Source organism: Lathyrus oleraceus, chromosome 6, assembly GCF_024323335.1.
Source record: "Lathyrus oleraceus cultivar Zhongwan6 chromosome 6, CAAS_Psat_ZW6_1.0, whole genome shotgun sequence".
Lineage (NCBI taxonomy): Eukaryota > Viridiplantae > Streptophyta > Magnoliopsida > Fabales > Fabaceae > Lathyrus > Lathyrus oleraceus.
In genome coordinates this window covers 72,942,370-72,948,849 of record NC_066584.1, presented here as the reverse complement: position 1 = coordinate 72,948,849, position 6,480 = coordinate 72,942,370, and positions in this window count along the sequence as shown.

Here is a 6,480-nt window from a genome sequence, read left to right as displayed (position 1 = left end):
ATGGACCCCAAAAGTGATGAGGGTATATTCCAGGGATACTCTACTAACAGCAGAGCTTACAGAGTTTTCAACTCCAGAACCAATGTCCTGATGGAATCCATAAATGTGATTGTGGATGATAAAGATGAAGGATCCAATGTCATAGAGGATGCTGAAACATTCCTTGAGACTTCAACAGACATACAAGTCAAGATTAAAGAGGTACAGGATACTCCTCTTGCACTTGAGGTAGTGATCAGTGCATTTTGATGCACGTTCTTCCATGTTTGTACTTAAGAATTTCTTCGGTTTGCTTTACTTATTTTTATGTTTTAATGTGTTTTTACAATTTATTTTATTTTTGCACTTATTTGTTTTTCGCATTATATTTTCAGCATTAGCAGCTTTCACGAGAAAAATCATATCTTGAGCTACGAGTATCAGATTGAGGCTTGTGAGTATGCGTTGGAAAGATAAGGAAAAGATCTACAACTTTTGTTCAGAAGTCGAGAGCTGAAACGGACTGTAGCAGGGCCAGAAAGTCTGTTGAGGTTGCAGAATTTTATTTGTATTTTTGTTGGGTCATTTGTAGTGGGTTGGGTCGACCCAGTTGAGTTGTAAAACGGGTCTTTGTTTTCCCCTAGGTCTAGCAGCCGTACACCATTGGGAATTGGGGGGAAGATCACTATTCACGAAATATTTGAAAACTTTGGCAAGAATTCTCATGAAGAACTAATCGATTTAAACAATTTGTTGTATTCGGGTTCCGATACCTTGAGATTTTAGTAATTCTTATTCAGGTTTTTTATTCCTTTCAATATTAATATATGTATTTTGTTTGCTTAATCCGATTTACATATGTTATATTGATTTAATTCGATTGATTGTGTGATCCTAACTATAGTCACGATTTCGTTTGCTTAATTCGTTATCGAGTCCCTTTAATTCATGTTTGCTTAATTCATGAAACTTAATCCCGTTTGCTTAATTCGGATAATAGGAACATACAACTTATACTATCAATTGCGCTTGTCAGTTGATATTATAATCGAATAGGAATAATTAATCTGCGATTAGAATTACGATAGTCGATGATAGGCAAAGACCGAATCAGTAAATTGTTGCTACAGCTTATTTCAATAATCACTTATTTTAATCTATTTTTTTAATTGAATCCTAAACCAACCAAAACCCCATTAATCGTTACTATCATTGGTTAATTCATTCAAGAATCCTTGTGAGAACGATAATCCGAGTCAATTTGTCGCTAACTACGTTTTGTCAAAACTACTCGTTTTTGATCCGCGCGCGACAGCAGTTCAAATTGGCGCCGTTGCCGGGGATTCTTGTTTCTTTTAATCGTTTTTAGAGTCATAGGTTTAGTGTCTAAGCGTATAGGTCCTAGTTTCCTCGCAGTTTCGTCCAACTTGCGTATTGGTCTTTTTGCAGTTTGAGATAAAAAAAATCTGTTTTTAAACAAATTGTCTCAGATTATTCCGATTTTTTGTCGATTCATTAGGAAAAAATCAGTAATCAAAAGCCGACACCCTAAAAAATCGAAATTCCTTATTTTTCTATTTGTTATGATTTTTTTTCTGTTTTGATAGTTTTAAAAAAATCTGAAAAAAATCTCAAAATTCTTAATTGACTTCATTAGATTAATTTCGGTGTTAGTTTATTTTTCTAAATTTATTTTAATCGTTTTCCTTCATTGTGTTTGTTTTTGACTATGGTTGACCAAAGAACTTTAAGGCAGTTAACTGTCCCTGATGTGAATTATAATGGCATGTGTATTGAATATCCTGAAGCTGACACTCCTTTTGAATTGAAATCTGGTTTAATACACTTGTTTCCAAGGTTTAGTGGTCTTGCAGGTGAGGATCCGCATGAGCATCTGAAGGAATTTGAGGTTGTGTGCTCTGCACCTTCTGGACCTTCACTAGAAGATATTGTCAAACAAATGGCTGCAAATAATCTCTAGTTTCAACAACAAGTAGATTCTACTTTAAAGACTTTGCAAACACAAATTGGGCAGCTTGCCACTTTGATGAATGCCATGCAGCAAGCTCAAGGATCAAACCAACAACCCTTGGAAGAACATTCTATTTTTCAAATAGATTTGATTTCTGAAATTGTTGATGATACTTGTAGTGATTTGTTTGCATCTGATTTTCCATCATTGTCTGATTTTGATGATGTTTATTCTTGTGATATTTGTACTGAAACTAAAATTTGCTCTGTTTGTGCTGAAATTGAGGCTGCCTTGCAAGTTGATATTCTTACTGCAGATGAGGTTGCAAATAAAGTTGTTCATGTAGATAAAGCTCTTGACATCCCGGCTGCCCCAAACACTCCTTCTATTGAGCAGCCACCTTCCCTCGAGCTGAAGCAACTTCCTGAAAATATGAAATATGCTTATTTAGAGATGAATGAAAAACTACCGGTTATAATTTCTTCTAACCTTGATTTCGATCAAGAAAATAAGCTTTTGCAGGTTTTAAGGAAGCATAAAAAGGCATTTAGTTGGACATTGGCTGACATTCCAGATCAGATCACCTTCACGTGTCCATTTGACACTTTTACTTTTAGAAGATTCTTTGATCCTGTAATAAAAGGCGAAGATACTAATAAAAATTTCAAGTTCAATGGACATTACCCAAAGCTATTCCATGACAGCCCCACTTTGGAAGAAGAAAATGTTGAATATATCTCTTTGGGAAAGGCTGCTTATGTGATCACCTATCCTCCTTGACTACTCGGGTGTGTTCTTTCCTCTCTCTTCTCTCTCTTATTTTATGTTTGTTTCTTTCATTGAGGACAAAGCATATTTTAAGTGTGGGGGAGGGAATACTTTATTTTCTTTGTTTTTGTTCTTTGTTTTGTGTTGTTTTTGTTTTCTTTCAACAACAAAAAAATTGCATTTTTGTTGAAAGTTTTAGGCTATAGAATAATTTGAGGTTGGTTTGTAGAAACTTGGGAAAAGTTCACAAGATTGATATCGTTTTAACACCTTAAATCTCCTGAAATTGAAAATCATTTTGAATACTTGTTATGACATAGCCTTGAGTTCTCATTTTTCTTATAGCTCTTGAGTAGTTTATTTCAGCAGTCAACACCATCTCACACATACTCTACGCAGGGAAGCCGATGAATATAAGTGAGTGCTCCGAAAAAGAAAAAGAAAAAAAGAAAAAAAATAAAGGAATGCACCTTCTAAGTTTGGTGACCCTCACCCGGTCACTTAACCCAACGGTTGTGGAACCTTCAAAAAAAGTTGGAAATAAGACTCTTTTGTAGTTGGTTCAGCGGTTTCTGGTGCTGAACTTGGTAGGGCGGATTACGGTCCGATCCCCCGCAACTATAATTGAGTAAGCAAAGGGTTATGCCACTTAAGTACCAGAACCACGTGCAGAAAAGGATCAGAGTCACTAACCGGTCGCCTTGTTATGAAGTGTGAAGATAACGGGCTTAATGTGATTGCGCCTGAATGAAAAAGAGCCAAAGAAGGATGAGTAAGTTAGGCTTTAGTATAATAATATGATTCAAGTTGATTTGTGTATTCAGGAGGTTTATGTCTGCATAACTGTGGATTAGTATTCTTACAATATCCTTAGTGTGCAAGATTAGTACCTATCAATGCAAAGTTAACCGAAGATGACTTGTAGCTTAGGATGAGTAACTGATGATGTATTTGTGCTTTCTTTGTTTTGTTTTTCGTTTTTGCTCGGAGTGCAAAAGTTCAAGTGTGGGAGAATTTGATCAGTGCATTTTGATACACGTTCTTCCATGTTTGTACTTAAGCATTTCTTCGGTTTGCTTTACTTATTTTTATGTTTTAATGTGTTTTTACAATTTATTTTATTTTTGCACTTATTTGTTTTTCGCATTATATTTTCAGCATTAGCAGCTTTCACGAGAAAAATCATATCTTGAGCTACGAGTATCAGATTGAGGCTTGTGAGTATGTGTTGGAAAGCTAAGGAAAAGATCTACAACTTTTGTTCAGAAGTCAAGAGCTGAATCGGACTGTAGCAGGGCCAGAAAGTCTGTTGAAGTTGCAGAATTTTATTTGTATTTTTGTTGGGTCATTTGTAGTGGGTTGGGTCGACCCAGTTGAGTTGTAAAACGGGTCTTTGTTTTCCCCTAGGTCTAGCAGCCGTACACCATTGGGAATTGGGGGGAAGATCACTATTCACGAAATACTTGAAAACTTTGGCAAGAATTCTCATGAAGAACTAATCGATCTAAACAATTTGCTGTATTCGGGTTCCGATACCTTGAGATTTTAGTAATTCTTATTCAGGTTTTTTATTCCTTTCAATATTAATATATGTATTTTGTTTGCTTAATCCGATTTACATATGTTATATTGATTTAATTCGATTGATTGTGTGATCCTAACTATAGTCACGATTTCGTTTGCTTAATTCGTTATCGAGTCCGTTTAATTCATGTTTGCTTAATTCATGAAACTTAATCCCGTTTGCTTAATTCGGATAATAGGAACATACAACTTATACTATCAATTGCGCTTGTCAGTTGATATTATAATCGAATAGGAATAGTTAATCTGCGGTTAGAATTACGATAGTCGATGATAGGCAAAGACCGAATCAGTAAATTGTTGCTACAACTTATTTCAATAATCACTTATTTTAATTTATTTTTTTAATTGAATCCTAAACCAACCAAAACCCCATTAATCGTTACTATCATTGGTTAATTCATTCAAGAATCCTTGTGAGAACGATAATCCGAGTCAATTTGTCGTTAACTACGTTTTGTCAAAACTACTCGTTTGTGATCCGCGCGCGACAACGGATCAGGTAGATGCATCCAACAAGGTGCCTTCTATCAGGATTCAGAAGGACCACCCCAAGGATCTTATCATAGGGGATCTCAATAGTGGTGTGACTACCCGATCAAGGGAGAATAGCTCAAATTCCTATTTTGTATCCAAGGTTGAACCAAAAAATGTGAAAGAAGCCCTGACTGACGAATATTGGATCAATGCTATGAAAGATGAACTCACTACGCCAAAAAGTGCTTTTGGCAGCACCAAAAAGAAAGCGCTTTTTAAAAAAAGCGCTGTAATAGCTTGAAAAAAAATTCGCCTATGTAAAGAAAGCGCTTTTAAGGTAAAAGCGCTCTTATAGGTCTCCACTTATGAAAGCGCTTTTAAGGTAAAAGCGCTCTTATAGGTCTCAGTCTCACATCTATGAGTTTCACACTTATGAAAGCGCTTTTAAGGTAAAAGCGCTCTTATAGGTCTCATGGGTTTCACACTTATGAAAGCGCTTTTAAGGTAAAAGCGCTCTTATAGGTCTCAGTCTCACATCTATGAGTTTCACACTTATGAAAGCGCTTTTAAGGTAAAAGCGCTCTTATAGGTCTCATGGGTTTCACACTTATGAAAGCGCTTTTAAGGTAATCCCTTTTAAGGTAATCCCTCTTAGGTCATTTTTAAGGTAAAAGCGCTCTCATAGGTCATTTATAAAAATTATAATAAATCTAATATTAAAAAATCCCTGACTTTCAGAAATCCCTCTTTCACTCTCTCTCGTTCGAAGCTCTCGCTGCCCTGGAAAAAATTCCACAGAGTACCTGGAAATCTCAACGATAAACACTGCAAATTTGAAAGAGACTGCATTCGAAAGAGAAGGATTCAATACCTGGAAATCTCATTGCGTTTTAAGGTTAGGTTTTCGTGTCTTTCTGTTTTGCCCTAGAAGTCAAAGAATAGGTGGTCGATTTTGGTTTGAATGGACTTGCATTGCTACATTATGGGTTATTTATTTGTCAGTATCGATTATTAGAGTTTGTGACTATGTTTGCTTAATATTCTGTAACTTACCGAAAGTTTCATCTTGTTCTGATATAAATGATATTCTGTAACTTGCATCGCCATTGACTTAGAAATAATGTTGGGAGTTCTAATAGAATCAGTGCCTTTTCAACATTTGTTTAAATTTGCTGAGAAAGTAGGAAGGAATGAACTGATATGTTTGCACCATTGTATCCTCATATTCTAACTATTACTGAAATTTCAGAAAGTGATTTTGATGTTAAATGTTGGATACTCAAATGGAATAACTTTGTCTGCTACAGTGATATATGTGATATGGTTTCAAGAACTTAGAGCAATGTCTCATATTTTGGCAATCCTATTACATGTTGGTTTGAATGAACAGTTAAACTTCAAAATGTACATTCATATTTTGGCATAACTTTGTCTGCTACAGTCATATTTTGGCAATCCTATTTAATGTTGTAAAATGATGTTTTAATATTATGTGAATTTTTAAGATGGTCACTGTAGTGTAAAATGAACCCTGATGGACTATATGTGAATTGTTCATGTGCATCATATAAGTTTCTTGAATTGTTTTATACGTTATGACTTATCCTTGATGTTGTTTTATATGTACAGCGCTCATTCCCTGTGTTTCCGTGAGTTTGACCTTCTCGACGTTGCTGTTCGGTAAATCCAACCGTCCGCGT